Source organism: Hyla sarda, chromosome 2 (assembly GCF_029499605.1).
Source record: "Hyla sarda isolate aHylSar1 chromosome 2, aHylSar1.hap1, whole genome shotgun sequence".
NCBI classification, from domain to species: Eukaryota; Metazoa; Chordata; class Amphibia; order Anura; family Hylidae; genus Hyla; species Hyla sarda.
The window spans coordinates 492,424,332-492,441,592 of NC_079190.1; positions in this window are offsets into that span (position 1 = coordinate 492,424,332).

The following is a 17,261-nucleotide window of genomic DNA, read 5'->3' on the forward strand; positions in this document are numbered from 1 at the left end:
CCTTTTCATAAGGGGTTGAAGAAGAAAAAGCCCCCCAAAATTTGTAAGGCAATTTCTCCCGAGTACGGCGATACCCCATATGTGTCCCAAAACTGTTGCCCTGAAATACGACAGGGCTCCAAAGTGAGAGAGAGCCATGCGCATTTGAGGCCTGAATTAGGGATTTGCATAGGGGTCGACATAGGGGTATTCTACGCCAGTGATTCCCAAACAGGGTGCCTCCAGCTGTTGCAAAACTCCCAGCATGCCTGGACAGTCAATGGCTGTCCGGCAATACTGGGAGTTATTATTTTGCAACAGCTGGAGGCTCCGTTTTGGAAACAGTAGCGTACCAGACGTTTTTCATTTTTTGGGGGGAGGGGGGCTGTGTAGGGGTATGTGTATATGTAGTGTTTTTTACTTTTTATTTTAGGTTAGTGTCAGTGTAGTGTAGTGTTTTTAGGGTACAGTCACATGGGCAGAGGTTCACAGCAAGTTTGCCGCTGGAAGTTTGAGCTGCAGCGCAAAATTTGCGCCATCTCAAACTTGCAGCACTCACTGTAAACCTCCGCCCATGTGAGTGTACCCTGTACATTCACATTGGGGGGAGGGGGCTAACATCCAGCTGTTGCAAACTCCGAGCATGCCCTTTGGCTGTCCGTGCATGCTGGGAGTTGTAGTTTTGCAACAGCTGGAGGAACACTGGTTTGGAAACAATAAGTTAAGTAATAAACTTTCAAGTGTTTTGCAACCAAACTTAGTGTTTCCAAACCAGTGTGCCTCCAGCTGTTGCAAAACTACAACTCCCAGCATGCATGGTCTGTCAGTGCATGCTGGGAGTTATAGTTTTGCAACAATTGCAACAGCTGGAGGCACTGAGGTAGGAAACGGACAATGTTTCCCAACTAGTGTGCCTCCAGTTGTTGCAAAACTACAACTCCCAGCATGCCCAGACTGCCAAGGCATGCTGGAAGTTGTAGTTCGGCAATATCTGAAGGATCAGATGTTGCCGAACTACAACTTCCAGCATGCTTGGGCAGTCTGGGCATGCTGGGAGTTGTAGTTTTGCAACATCTGGAGGTCCACAGTTTGGAGACCACTGTATAATGGTCTCCAATCTGTGCTCTTTCAGATGTTAGAGAACTACAACTCCCAGCATGCCTGGACAGACTGAGCATGCTGAGATTTGTAGTTTTGCAACATCTGGAAGAGCACAGATTGGAGACCATTATACAGTGGTCTCCAAACTGTGGACCTCCAGATGTTGCAAAACTACAACTCCCAGCATGCCCAGAAAGCCAAAGGCTGTCTGGGCATGCTGGGAGTTGCAGTTTTGAAACTCTCAGAGGCAGCAGTGAGATCGCTTTACGGCGATCTCACTGCTGCCAATGAAGATGCCGCACTGCTGCCGGAAACTCACCTCCGGGACGCAGCGCAGCCGGGACCGCACGGAGGACGCCGGGACCGCTCGGACGGGTAAGTGATGCCGGGGGACGGGTCAGGGACACTTAGCAGAGCGGTGTGTGTCCCGATCCCCGTGATCGGAACTCACACACCGCGCTGCTAAGTATTCTGATAGCGAAACGCTGCTATCAGCTAGTCAGATTTGACCAGCTGATAGCAGCGATCGCTGGGGGGGGTGGGGGACGAAACCCCCCGTGGTCGCACGGTAAGATGGCTGGTTATCAGTGATAGCCACCATCTTTCCGGGCGCTGCGGGATGCCGCGAGTAGCGGCAGTAATGTCCATGACGTACCTGTATGTCATGGGTCGGGAACACCTTGCCACCCATGACGTACAGGTATGTCATAGGTCGGGAAGGGGTTAAAGGGGTACTCCGGTGAAAACCTTTTTTTCTTTTAAATCAACTGGTGGCAGAAAGTTAAACATATTTGTAAATTACTTCTATTAAAAAATCCTGTACTTATTAGCTGCTGAATACTACAGAGGAAATTCTTTTCTTTTTGGAATGCTCTCTGATGACATCACGAGCACAGTTCTCTCTGCTGACGTTATAATAATAATAACACTTTATTTATTGTTGTCCTTAGTGGGATTTGAACCCAAGTCCCCAGCACTGCTAACCACTGAGCCACCATGCTGCCCTTAGCATGCACCTGCTATGCATGGTTGCTAAAATGGACAGAGATGTCAGCAGAGAGCACTGTGCTCGTGATGTCATCAGTGTTCCAAAATGAAAGGAATTTCCTCTGTAGCATTCAGCAGCTAATAAGTACTGGAAGGATTAAGATTTTTTAAGAGAAGTAATTTACAAATATGTTTAACTTTCTGCCACCAGTTAATTTAAAAGAAAAAAGGTTTTCACCGGAGTACCCCTTTAAAGGGGTTGTCCGGGAGTGGAAAACGACAGACAATTGTCTTAAAAAAACATTGCCACCCCTGTCCTCAGATTGCGTGTGGTATTACAACTTGCATCCATTCATCTCAATCGAACTGAGCTGCAATACCGCACACAACCTGAGGACAGGGGTGGCACTATTTTTGAAAGAAATTAGCACTGTTTTTCTATTCCTGGACAACCCCTTTAATTAATAAATTGTCAACTAGGTGTAGCCATACCCACCACATGTCAAATGGGTGTGTCCCTACACAGTGTGGCACTCTAAGCTCTGATTGATTAGTATCGATGCTGAAAGTGTCACACTGTGTAGGGACACACCCCTTTGACACCCAGAAATGATAACACCCAGTTGCCAATTTATTCCTATATTTCCAGGAGGAATAATATAAGAACTGTTCAATACAGAGTTCTAGGAAGAGAAGCTCTAGAAGTTTTATTTTATAGGGATCGTTCTAAAACAAACATGGGAAGAGAGGTGACAGGTCCCCTTTAAGTCCATAAAATGGCCGCCTCCACAGTGAGTAGGCGATGAGTCCAGTTTTTAACTTTATGATCAGCCAAATACTTTGAAGCGCTTTGGTAACTGTACAGAAGTTTAATTATTAGCAGAAAGCGCTGGATGAACACATCACTAGTAATCACCCTCCATGCCAAATTTTTTTTTAAATTTTATTTTATGTTTTTTTTTTTTTTGGCAGCACAGAAAAAGTGGACTGGATAAGTTTCACAGTCCCCGGAGCAATGGGGCATGAGGTGATTTAAAGGTTGATCACCTCCATTTGTTGAACAGATGTCAGGTCCTTAGGGCAGAGAACAATCTAAACAGAATGATCAGAATTCAGCCTGTAGTATAAAGCCGGAATATTTATCGACAGGGCTCACGTTCCGGTATCACTGGCCCTGCACAGGGCACAACTGAAACGCAGCCCTCAGTGCAAGAGACACATAAACTTCTGTTTTTGGCATTCCATGTCGGAGACTGTTTTAAGCTCGGAGGGGAAAAAAAAATAGCAACGTAGAGTCTAGACAGAGAAGATTGGATTGAAATCTGGAAGTTATTCAGCGAGGCCGCTGCACATGGCAGGAGCGCGGGATCATGTTACCTCGCCTAATTACACATGAAAAATCTACACATCACTTTGCTTAAACGCTTGGAAAATAGACGCTCAGATAGCGATGGTGGGTTGAAGTCATATGGTCACTTGTTGACTGGAACATTTTAGGTGGCTTCATGTTGGGGCTTTCCCATGTGGATAAAAAAAAAAAAAAAAAATCTAAATAAACAATAAAAAAAAGAAAAGGGAAATTCATTTGATGTTTATTATAAACGAAAGCGTTCAAAAATAAATTAAAAACGTAATGAAATTAAAATAATCTTAAAATAATAATAATCAATTTAAGAAACTTGGGATCGGATTCGCAGGGAAGATCATTTTTGTTGGCTATAGTCTTGTTCTACTAGGAGCCGCTTAGTTCTTCTAAGTATAAATAATGAATAAAAAATTTAATAAATAAATTATATATATATATATATATATATATATATATGTATACATATATATATATATATATATATAAAACATAATTTTTTTAATTATATATTAATTAATTTATATATATATATATATATATATATATATATATATATATATATATATATCAACTGGCTCCAGAAAGTTAAACAGATTTGTAAATTACTTCTATTAAAAAATCTTAATCCTTTCAGTACTTATGAGCTTTTGAAGTTAAATTTGTTCTTTTCTGTCTAAGTGCTCTCTGATGACACCTGTCTCGGGAAACGCCCAGTTTAGAAGCAAATCCCCATAGCAAACCTCTTCTAAACTGGGCGTTTCCCAAGACAGGATTTAGACAGAAAAGAACAACCTTAACTTCAGAAGCTCATAAGTACTGAAAGGATTAAGATTTTTTTTTATAGAAGTAATTTACAAATCTGTTTAACTTTCTGGAGCCAGTTGATATATATAAAAAAAAGTTTTTTCCTGGAATACCCCTTTAACCTCTCTAAAACTACTGTTCTAACCATATATCTTCCTAGGGAGACTGAGGTGTTTCTGAGATCAAAATACCCCTTTGACTGGGCTAGGGAGTCTCTTACATACCTAGGAGTTAAATTAGCCATATCTCCATCTCGTTCCATTTTGCTTAAAGGGGTACTCCGGTGGAAAACATTTTTTTTTTTTTAATCAACTGGTGCTAGAAAGTTAAACAGATTTATAAGTTACTTCTATTAAAAAATCTTTACCCTTCCAGTACTTTTAAGCAGCTGTATGCTACAGAGGAAATTATTTTTTTCTTTTTGAATTTCTTTTTTTTGTCTTGTCCACAGTGCTCTCTGCTGACACCTCTGTCCATGTCAGGAACTGTCCAGAGCAGCATAGGTTTGTTATGGGGATTTTCTCCTGCTTTGGACAGTTCCTGATACGGGCATCAGGTGTCAGCAGAGAGCACTGTGGACAAAACAAAAAAAAAATTCAAAAAGGAAAGAATTTCCTCTGTAGAATTTCCTCATAGGGGACTACGTATAGCTATCCTGTGATTGCTAATACTGTTCTGTGCTATGCATAGAGCATAGCACTGATCAGTGTTATCGGTCATCTTTTGCTCTGGTCTGCTTGATCTCAGACCAGAGCAGAAGACCCGTGGAAGGCAGCGGAGCCAGGTGAGGGGACCTCCGTGTGCCGTTCTGGATGATCGGATCCCCGTGGCAACACTGTGGGTGATCCAATCATCCATATTTCTGAACGCAGTCCCGCAGATGCCGTCATCTGTATTGATCACGGCATCGGAGGGGTTAATGGCAGACATCCGCTCCATCGCGGAGGTCGGCCATTACGAGCAGGTCCCTGGCTGCGATCAGCAGCCGGGACCAGCCGCACATGACCCGAAAGTGAAAGAGATGCCGTCAATAAAAGAGATAGTCGGTTCCCTCAGATATGTGTCCTGTATGGAGACATTAAAGGAGATATCCAGTGGTGAAAAACTTATCCCCTATCCTAAGGATAGGGGATGAGTTTCAGATCGCGGGGTGTCTGACCGCTGGTGCCCCCGCGATCTCCTGTACGGGGCCCTGGCAGCCCGTGGGAAGGGGGCGTGTTGACCACTGTACGAAGTGGCGGCTGACATGCCCCCTCAATACAACTCTATGGCAGAGACGGAACGGGGGCCCGTACAGGAAATCGCGGGGGGGCCCCAGCAGTCGGACCCCCCGCAATCTCAAACTTATCCCCTATCCTTAGGATAGGGGATAAGTTTTTCAGCACTGGACTACCCCTTTAAAACTGGAAGGAACAGGAAGTCAGGCAAACCCAAGGAATGCAGGTTATATATGGGAACATTTTAATAATAAGTTACAGGAGCTAATAACAATATAATAACTTCATAATAACAGTATAATAAAAACATAACAATAATATAATAAGAACATAATAACAGTACAACAACAACACAAACAAAAAAGGGAAGTGAGAAAACGAACTTAATATAATTTAATCTAATTTAACTTAAAAGAAGGGCTGTAACAATATAGATGTGACGTCGGTCGAAAATTTTAGCTAGGATGTAGCCAGGAGCTTATTTTTGTTTGCTGAGAAATCTTTTTCCTTTTCTATTTTTTCTTTTTTTCTTGAGATTTTCCTTAAAGGATATGTTGTTGTACATTTATTATGAAATTTAAAAAGAATAAAAAAAAACATTTTTTAATAGAAGTAATTTACAAATCTTTTAATTTTTTTTTGGGCACCAGTTGATTTGATAAAAATATAATGTTTTCCACCGTAAGTACCCCTTTAATCCTTCCAGTACTTATCAGCTGCTGTGTGCTCCAGAGGAAGTTGTGTAGAAAGAACTACACAACTTCCTCTGTAGTATATGGAGCTGATAAGTACTGGAAAGATTAAGATTTTTATATAGAAAAATATTGGTCCTGCAAATAACAAGTCCTTATATGGGACTGTAAATAGGAAAATAAGAGTAATGTCCAGGCAAAGAAAAATGAAAATGCAAAAAAAAAAAAATAATAATAATAATAATAAATAACCAGGGTTGTTAAAAGGTTAAATAATGGGATTAAAAAAAAGAAACCCCGGCTACATGCAGGGCCTAACAGGGTTAAAGGGTACTCCGCTGCTCAGTGTTTGGAACAAACTGTTCCGAATGCTGGAGCCGGGAGCTTGTGACGTCATAGCCCCGCCCATTCATGATGTCATTCCCCGCCCCCTCAATGCAAGTCTATGGAAGGGGGTGTGGCGGTTGTCACGCCCCCTCCCATAGACTTGCATTGAGAGGGCGGGGCGTGACATCATGAGGAGGTGGGGCTATAACGTTCGGAACAGTTTGTTCCAAAAGCTGAGCAGCGGAGTACCCCTTTAACCCTGTTAGGCCCTGCATGTAGCCGGGGTTTATTTTTGAATCCCATTATTTAACCTTTTAACAACCCTGGTTATTTTATTTTATTTTTTTTCTTTGCCTGGACATTACTCTTATTTTCCTATTCACAGTCCCATATAAGGACTTGTTATTTGCAGGACCAATATTTTTCTATATAAATATTAACCACTGCGCCATTGTGCTGCACATGATTATTGAATCTGGAAATGAATAGAAAGAACATGGCCGGGCCTGTGGCAGCGAGAATATCTTACATATTGCCTGTAATGTATACTATACGGAACCCAGGATCAGAGTTCATCCAATGAAAAACATTTTCCTAATTCCAAGTTGATTGGCAGCTGGAAGCCATTATATCCCATACAGGTCTCGGGGTGGACGTAACCCACACAATCCTTCATTATAGGGATGAGTAGAAATGTCGATCACATAATTGCAAAATTTACAAGAACCTGATTTACAGCTAATCACCAATAACCACTGAGGCCCCGGCAACCACCACCCTGAGAAAACCAAAAATTGGGAATATCTCTTCTTTGGTGTCTCGGTGGGTGAGGTTTTCTTTTTTTTTTTTTTTTTTGCTTTTTCTTTTGTTTGCTTTTTATTTATTTTTTTAAATAAATGTAAAAAACAACAACGCTAATAACCCACACAGGTCACCCAAAAAAATACGGATCTGTAAAACCAAAAAAGGGCGGATTTTAGTGTCACGAAATAAAAAAAAGATCAAATTAAATTATTTGTGAATTTTGCAGACCAATAGCAAAAATATACGGTACACCTTTTTAGGGTAAAAGCACATATGATGTAAATGCTAAAGATTTTCGGCACCAAGTGCAGATTTGATCCAGATTTGTTGTAGATTTCCCATTGAATATGCAGATAAAATTTAGAAATTAAGAAAATTAATGGTGGAATTTGTACAACGTTCTTAAGTAAACCCCCGCCCGTGTAGGATCTCACTGGATGTATCCATATTATCCCAAAAATTCTGATTCAACAGAATCCAATTATTTTTTTTTTGGATCACTCATTCAGGAGCAGGGATTCCTGTCAAAGTCACCACCAACAGTGGCGGAAGAATAGAGTTTGGGATCTCCATAGCCTGCATCGGTATGTAAGTTATATCCTTCTGCTTACATTTATTTATGCCGTACAAACACTGAAACTGAGCAGCAAGGCATACAGTGCATCCCTAGCTGCTCAGTGTTGTACAGGAGCAGGGGCTCCCACCTTTGACAGGAGTCCCTGCTCTTGAAGGTACTTTCCATGATGCCATACAATGATAGTGGAAAGTAAATACAGGGTCTGGGACTCCTCTCAGAGACAGGAGCCCTACTCCTGTACAAGGACTCAGTCCAAGCATCATCGCTTACTCTCACTTATACATCCACTCTGCAATTCGAATTGACCATTGAGTTTGAATTGAATCCAATGACCAACTAAAAAAATCTACCCAAAATAAATTTTGTGAGATTCTATCATCTGCAGTATCCTACTACAGTTCCTACTATCCTACTACAGTTGTCTTGTGGTCTTATGTAGCATAACCTAAAATAAGTTCTCCCTTTTTAAAGGGGCACTCTGCCCCTAGACATCTTATCCCCTATCCAAATTATAGGGGATGAGATGTCTGAACTTGGCTGTGGCACCCCAGACATTCGCTCTTTGCCGGATGATTGGTGATGCGGGGCGGAGGCTTGTGACGTCCGTCACGCCCCCTCCCATAGATTTGCATTGGCCGTGACATCATTCGCCTCCAACGTTGTACCTGACGCTCTAATGGAACACCAGGTGCAGCAGGGAGATCCTTTGGATAGGGGATAAGATGGTTAGGAGCAGAGTACCCCTTTAAAGGGGTACTCCCGTGGAAAACTTTTTTTTTTTTAAATCAACTGGTGCCAGAAAGTACACCGATTTGTAAATTACTTCTATTAAAAAATCTTAATCCTTCCAGGACTTTTTAGGGGATGTATACTAAAGAGAAATCCAAAAAGAAATGCATTTCCTGTGATGTCCTGACCACAGTGCTCTCTGCTGACCTCTGCTGTCCATTTCAGGAACTTCCAGAGCAGGAGAAAATCCCCATAGCAAACATATGCTGCTCTGGACAGTTCCTAAAATGGACAGCAGAGGTCAGCAGAGAGCACTGTGGTCATGACTTCAGAGGAAATGCATTTCTTTTTTGGATTTCTCTTTAGTATACAGCCCCTAAAAAGTACTGGAAGGATTAAGATTTTTTTAATAGAATTGATTTACAAATCTGTTTAACTTTCTGGCACCAGTTGATTTAAAAAAAAAAAAAAAGTTTTCCACGGGAGTACCCCTTTAAATGGGCACTGTCACCAACTTTATTTTTTGATATGTTGTTGTACTTATGTACTACAACATATGTCTAATATACTTTTATTATTTTTTTTTTCATTAAAAAGGTTTAATTTACATTTAAAAACCGGCCACTGAAAAAGGACTGATTTTGGCCTGGCAATCAGTCCTTTTTCAGTTAGGCTGCACTCGCTCCCTGCCTGTCAATCAGACAGGCGGGAACGAGCGCATTGGCTCCCCGGCCACTGGCTGGGAGGCCACTCCTCCCGCACATTGCCGCCGCCTCGTCGCCACCGCTGTCCCTGCACGCCCGCTGCCGGACTCTGCAAGTGTAATGAGGGAACGGGGTATGCAGGGCGGGGGGGGGGGGGGGAGGGGAGGAGGGAGCGGGCTAGTGCCGTAGCGGGGGGGAGGGACGGGCTAGCAAAAAAAAAAATAGGATGGTGGGAGCTACCCTTTAAGTAAATTACGTTGGTGCTGTTTCAGCTGTTGGAATTTTGGGACCTTCCGTGGGATGTAGGATGTCACTCCCTTTAATAATGCCATTGCACTGGGTGCACGCGAGACATGAAAATCTACCCTTTCTTTTAGCTGCCATGAATGTTTGTTTGTCAACTTTCTTTTTTCTAATGTCGCTACGTATCATTTTACTCCCAATACTTCTTCCTTTTTTGAATGCAAACATTGGTAGATCTTTGAACCAATACTCCATACTTTTTGTCAGTAGCCAATAATTTCCAATACTTTTTAACCATGCGCTGAATAATGCAGGAACGCTTATCCTATTTACTTATGTACTTGATTCGGTTATTCCTTTGTTTCTTTTCGATCCTATCTCTAGGTTTTCTCTCACCCACCTCTGCTGCTATTTTTTCCACCATTTTTTTTAATTATATCCTTCTTGTACAAATTTATGAATGATTTTTATTTTTTTATTTTTTTTTTTTAGATATTCACTATCATTACTTGAAATATTCCTCGCCCTCACAAATTGGCTCCTGGGCAAGCCCTTGAATACTGTGGGAGCATGATAACTGTTACGGTGCAGCATATTATTCCTATCTGTGGGCTTTGTAAAAAGTGTTGTGGCAAAAGCTTTTCTCTGTTTTCCAAATTTCTACATCCAGAAAGCAAATTTTATGGGTATCATATGACAAAGTGAATCTAATAGTACTATGACAAGCGTTCAACTGCTTAAAGGGGTACTCCGGTGCGTAGACATCATATCCCCTATCCAAAGGATAGGGGATAAGATGCCTGATTGCGGGGGTCCTGCCGCTGGGGACCCCCGTGATTTTGCACGCCGCCCCCCATTAATCAGTCCCCGGAGCGTGTTAGTTCCGGGTCTGATTACTGTCGATCACGGGGCCGGAGCATTGTGACGTCACGGCTCTGCCCCCTCAATGCAAGCCTATGGGAGGGGGCGTGACAGCTGTCACGCCCCCTCCCATAAACTTGCATTGAGGGGCGGGACGTCACACGGGGCGGAGTCGTGACGTCACGGTCTCACGTCACTGTGGTCGGGAGCCGAAGCCTCCAGTGTTTCCGGAAGCCACAACAGGTGGCCTGCAGCCGAGATCCCGGGGGTCCCCAGCGGCGGGACCCCTGCGATCTGAAATCTTATCCCCTATCCTTTGGATAGGGGATAAGATGTCTAGGGGCGGAATACCCATTTAACGAACGATATCAAGGATTGCTCTGATCCCTTCCATAGCATGAAGACTTTCTGATTTAAAAAAAAAAAAATTGTTTTCCTCCGGAGTACCCCATTAAGACATGGTGTGTTTATTTCCATCTGTAGGTGTACCATCAAAGTTCCTGCAATTGTCATCAGTCAGAGTGTACCCCAAAGGACCAAACACCATCACACTTGTGCTGCTTGTCACTTTAGCAGTTGTGTTGACCCCTATACCCTGGGTCCAAAATCCACTTTAGCCACTGTGAACAATGTTCCCTACAGGAGAGAGGACTACAAGTACCAGTGGATGTTTTCTTTGCTGCCTACAGAGGACGTTTCAAATACAAATTACTTAAAAAAAAAGCTTTGTAATTTTCTCATGAATATTTTATAAAAATGTTAGAGTTAGGACTAATTTAATGACATTTATTCACCCATAAAATGTACAACACAGGAACATGGGTGCACTACTGTGGTAGATGTATACAATGACATTGGCTATCCCTCAACACTGATGTTAAAATTGAGACATTCGCCAGTATATCCTTATATGAAGGACACACCAGAGCCCGCACACCAACGCCAAGGTTTCTCAAGTGGCGCGGGACCTAACGCTAATCCTACCTGTGCTTGATATGCAAAACCAGGGGCCAGTGGGCAATTACAGCAGCATTAGGTCGACAAGGAGGCAAGCTGCAAGCCCCACCTGAGTTGGCTAATATAGGTGCATGGCCTCACAGGTGCTACCCTAATACTGCCTGGAAGATATTCAAGGCGCATTAACTATGGAGTTTACACACCTCCAAGTATAACATTTAAACAAACAATAAAAAAAACATGGTCTCAAATGGCTGGAGGTGCTCAACCCCAAATGCTTTTGTGCATTTATACTGGGCGATCCCCAGCATAAAAAATGCATACAATGGAGGATGCCTGCAGTGGACTACAAGTGTCGTAATTGCCCGAATGCTGCCGTAATTGCCCACTGGCCCCTGTTTTGCTTATCACGCACCGGTAGGATTAGCGTTAGGTCCCGCGCCATTTGAGAAACCTTGGCATTGGTGTGCGGGCTCTGGTATGTCCTTCATACAAGGATATACTGGCGAATGTCTCAATTTTAACATCAGTGTTGAGGGATAGCCAATGTCATTGTTACATCTAAGACAGTAGTGCACCCATATTCCTGTATTGTATTCTAATTGTTACACATCCACACCGGTTATCTGGTGTAGGATTCTATTGTGGCACTTGTAGTCCGCTGCAGGTATCCTCCATTGTGTGCATTTTTATGCTGGGGATCGCCCCTAGCAACGGACTACAAGGGCAGGATCTGCTCCCCCAGTATAAATGCACAACCGCATTTGGGGTTGAGCACCTCCAGCCATTTGAGACCACGTTTTTTGTTGTTCCCATAAAATGTAACCACATATAATTGACTCTTTTGAAGGTTTTATTTCAGTTACTCCTGTTTTCAGGTTAATAGTTTACTAATCTCTATAGAAATCTGCAGAACATTTCCCCTATACAGTGGAGCAAAAAAGTATTTAGTCAGCCACCAATTGTGCAAGTTCTCCCACTTAAAAAGATGAGAGGCTGTAATTTTCATCATAGGTATATCTCAACTATGAGAGACATAATGAGAAAAAAAAATCCATAAAATCACATTGTCTGATTAAAAAAAAAAATGTATTTGCAAATTATGGTGGAAAATAAGTATTTGGTCAATAACAAAAGTTCATCTCAATATTTTGTTATATATTCTTTGTTGGCAATGACAGAGGTCAAACGTTTTCTGTAAGTCTTCACAAGGTCTTCACACACTGTTGCTGCTATTTTGGCCCATTCCTCCATGCAGATCTCCTCTAGAGCAGTGATGTTTTGGGGCTGTTGCTGGGCAACACAGACTTTCAACTCCCTCCAAAGGTTTTCTATAGGGTTGAGATCTGGAGACTGGCTAGGCCACTCCAGGACCATGAAATGTTTCTTATGAAGCCACTTCTTTGTTGCCCGGGCGGTGTGTTTGGGATTATCGTCATGCTGAAAGACCCAGCCATGTTTCACCTTCAATGCCCTTGCTGATTGAAGGAGGTTTTCACTCAAAATCTCAAGATACACAGCCCCATTCATTCTTTCCTTTACACGGATCAGTCGTCCTGGTCCCTTAGCAGAAAAACAGCCCCAAAGCATGATGTTTCCACCCCAATGCTTCACAGTAGGTATGGTGTTCTTTGGATGCAACTCAGCATTCTTTCTCCTCCAAACATGACGAGTTGAGTTTTTACCAAAAAGTTCTACTTTGGTTTCATCTGTTTCATCTGTGTTGCTTTCACTCTAGTGGTAGCATGAGACGGAGTCTACAACCCACACAAGTGGCTCAGGTAGTGCAGCTCATCCAGGATGGCACATCAATGAGAGCTGTGGCAAGAAGGTTTGCTGTGTCTGTCAGCGTAGTGTCCAGAACATGGAGGCGCTACCAGCAGCAGGACCACTACCACCGCCTTTGTGCAAGGAGGAGCTGGAGGAGCACTGCCAGAGCCCTGCAAAATCACCTCCAGCAGGCCATAAATGTGCATGTGTCCACTCAAACGGTCAGAAACAGACTCCATGAGGGTGGTATGATTTGCCAGAGAACACAACGATTGGCAAATTCGCCACTGCCGTCCTGTGTTCTTCACAGATGAAAGCAGGTTCACACTGAGCACATGTGACAGACGTGACAGAGTCTGGAAATGCCGTGGAGAATGTTCTGCTGCCTTCAACATCCTCTAGCTGACCAGTTTGGCGGTGGGTCAGTAATGGTGTGGGGTGGCATTTCTTTGGGGAGCCACACAGCCCTCCATGTCCTTGCCAGAGGTAGCCTGACTGCCATTAGGTACCGAGATGAGATCCTCAGACCCCTTGTGAGACCATATGCTGGTGCGGTTGGCCCTGGGTTCCTCCTAATACAAGACAATGCTAGGCCTCATGTGGCTGGAGTGTGTCAGCAGTTCCTGCAAGAGGAAGGCATTGATGCTATGGACTGGCCGCCCGTTCCCCAGACCTGAATCTGATTGAGCACATCTGGGACATCATGTCTCGGATGCTTTAGCCCAGGTCAGGGAGGACATCCCTCAGGAGACCATCCTCCACCTCATCAGGAGCATGCCCAGGCATTGTAGGGAGGTCATACAGGCACGTGGAGGCCACACACACTACTGAGCCACATTGTGATTTGTTTTAAGGACATTACATAAACTTGGATCAGCCTGTAGTGTGGTTTTCCACTGTGATTTTGAGTGTGACTCCATATCCAGACCTCCATGGGTTGATAAATTTGATTTCCATTGATAATTATTGTGTGATTTTGTTGTCAGCACATACAACTATGTAAAGACGAAAGCATTTCATACGATTAGTTCATTCATCCAGATCTAGGATGTGTTATATTATTGTTCCCTTTATTTTTTTGAGCAGTGTAGTAGGACTCTTGCCTGAGCTCCTTGAGATCAAAGATAACTTCAATACTGATGGTTTATGGTCAATAGCTGTTGTTACGCCTAGCGCTCCGGGTCCCCGCTCCTCCCCGGAGCGCTCACGGCGTCTTTCTCCCTGCAGCGCCCCGGTCAGTCCCGCTGACCGGGAGCGCTGCACTGTTTTGGCCGTTGGGGATGCGATTCGCACAGCGGGACGCGCCCGCTCGCGAATCGCATCCCAGGTCACTTACCCGTCCCGGTCCCCTGCTGTCATGTGCTGGCGCGCGCGGCTCCGCTCTCTAGGGCGCGCGCGCGCCAGCTCTCTGAGACTTAAAGGGCCAGTGCACCAATGATTGGTGCCTGGCCCAATTAGCTTAATTGGCTCCCACCTGCTCCCTGCCTTTATCTAGTCTCCTCCCTTGCACTCCCTTGCCGGATCTTGTTGCCTTAGTGCCAGTGAAAGCGTTCCTTGTGTGTTCCTTGCCTGTGTTTCCAGACCTTCTGCCGTTGCCCCTGACTACGATCCTTGCTGCCTGCCCCGACCTTCTGCTACGTCCAACCTTGCTTCTGCCTACTCCCTTGTACCGCGCCTATCTTCAGCAGCCAGAGAGGTGAGCCGTTGCTAGTGGATACGACCTGGTCACTACCGCCGCAGCAAGACCATCCCGCTTTGCGGCGGGCTCTGGTGAAAACCAGTAGTGGCTTAGAACCGGTCCACTAGCACGGTCCACGCCAATCCCTCTCTGGCACAGAGGATCCACTACCTGCCAGCCGGCATCGTGACAGTAGATCCGGCCATGGATCCCGCTGAGGTGCCGCTGCCAAGTCTCGCTGATCTTCCCACGGTGGTCGCTCAGCAATCGCAGCAGATTGCCCAACAAGGACAGCAGCTGTCGCAGTTGACCGCTATGTTACAGCAAATTCTGCCTCTGCTACAGCAGCAACCATCTCCTCCGCCTGCTCCTGCACCTCCTCCGCAGCGAGTGGCCGCTCCTAACCTCCGCTTGTCCCTGCCGGACAAATTTGATGGGGACTCCAGACTCTGCCGTGGATTTTTGTCTCAGTGTTCCCTGCATATGGAGATGTTGTCAGACTTGTTTCCTACAGAACGGTCTAAGGTGGCGTTCGTAGTAAGTCTTCTTTCAGGAAAGGCCTTGTCTTGGGCCACACCGCTCTGGGACCGCAATGATCCTGCCACAGCCACAGTCCAGTCCTTCTTTGCTGAAGTCCGAAGTGTCTTTGAGGAACCTGCCCGAGCCTCTTCTGCTGAGACTGCCTTGCTGAACCTGGTCCAGGGTAATTCTTCCGTTGGCGAGTACGCCATACAATTCCGTACTTTTGCTTCTGAACTATCCTGGAATAATGAGGCTCTCTGCGCGACCTTTAAAAAAGGCCTATCCAGTCGCATCAAGGATGTGCTGGCCGCACGAGAGATTCCTGCCAACCTCCAAGAACTCATCCATTTGGCTACCCGCATTGACATGCGTTTTTCTGAGCGACACCAAGAGCTCCGCCAGGAAAAAGACTTAGATCTCTGGGCACCTCTCCCACAGCATCCTTTGCAGTCTTCGCCTGGGCCTCCCGCCGAGGAGGCCATGCAAGTGGATCGGTCTCGCCTGACCCAGGAAGAGAGGAATCGCCGTAGAGAAGAAAATCTCTGTCTGTACTGTGCCAGTACTGAGCATTTCTTGGTGGATTGCCCTATCCGTCCTCCACGCCTGGGAAACGCACGCACGCACCCAGCTCACGTGGGTGTGGCATCTTTTGCTTCTAAGTCTTCTTCTCCACGTCTCACGGTGCCCGTGCGGATTTCCCCTACAGCCAACTCCTCCATCTCAGCCGTGGCCTGCTTGGACTCTGGTGCCTCCGGGAATTTTATGTTGGAGTCCTTTGTTAATAGATTCAGCATCCCGGTGACCCGTCTCGTCAAACCGCTCTACATTTCCGCGGTCAACGGAGCCAGATTGGACTGCACCGTGCGTTACCGCACACAACCCCTCCTGATGTCTATCGGACCCCACCACGAAAGGATTGAGTTCTTCATTCTCCCCAACTGTACCTCTGAGGTCCTCCTCGGTCTGCCTTGGCTCCGGCTTCATTCCCCCACCATTGATTGGACCACCGGGGAGATCAGGAACTGGGACTCTGCCTGCCACAGGAAGTGCCTCTCCCCCCCTCCCAGTCCCATCAGGCAAGCCTCTGTGCCTCCCCATGGCCCCCGTCCTGGTGTCACACTGCCCCGTGCCAGGCCTCGCCCTCTGCCCTCCCTCCCCATTCCCACTCCTGCTGTACTGCCTGCCGTTGAGGAAACCCTCCATTCTTTCCCGGTGTCCTCATCCCAGGGGAGGCAGTTACCGGACAAAGAGAAGGGGAGACCTAAGGGGGGGGGTACTGTTACGCCTAGCGCTCCGGGTCCCCGCTCCTCCCCGGAGCGCTCACGGCGTCTTTCTCCCTGCAGCGCCCCGGTCAGTCCCGCTGACCGGGAGCGCTGCACTGTTTTGGCCGTTGGGGATGCGATTCGCACAGCGGGACGCGCCCGCTCGCGAATCGCATCCCAGGTCACTTACCCGTCCCGGTCCCCTGCTGTCATGTGCTGGCGCGCGCGGCTCCGCTCTCTAGGGCGCGCGCGCGCCAGCTCTCTGAGACTTAAAGGGCCAGTGCACCAATGATTGGTGCCTGGCCCAATTAGCTTAATTGGCTCCCACCTGCTCCCTGCCTTTATCTAGTCTCCTCCCTTGCACTCCCTTGCCGGATCTTGTTGCCTTAGTGCCAGTGAAAGCGTTCCTTGTGTGTTCCTTGCCTGTGTTTCCAGACCTTCTGCCGTTGCCCCTGACTACGATCCTTGCTGCCTGCCCCGACCTTCTGCTACGTCCGACCTTGCTTCTGCCTACTCCCTTGTACCGCGCCTATCTTCAGCAGCCAGAGAGGTGAGCCGTTGCTAGTGGATACGACCTGGTCACTACCGCCGCAGCAAGACCATCCCGCTTTGCGGCGGGCTCTGGTGAAAACCAGTAGTGGCTTAGAACCGGTCCACTAGCACGGTCCACGCCAATCCCTC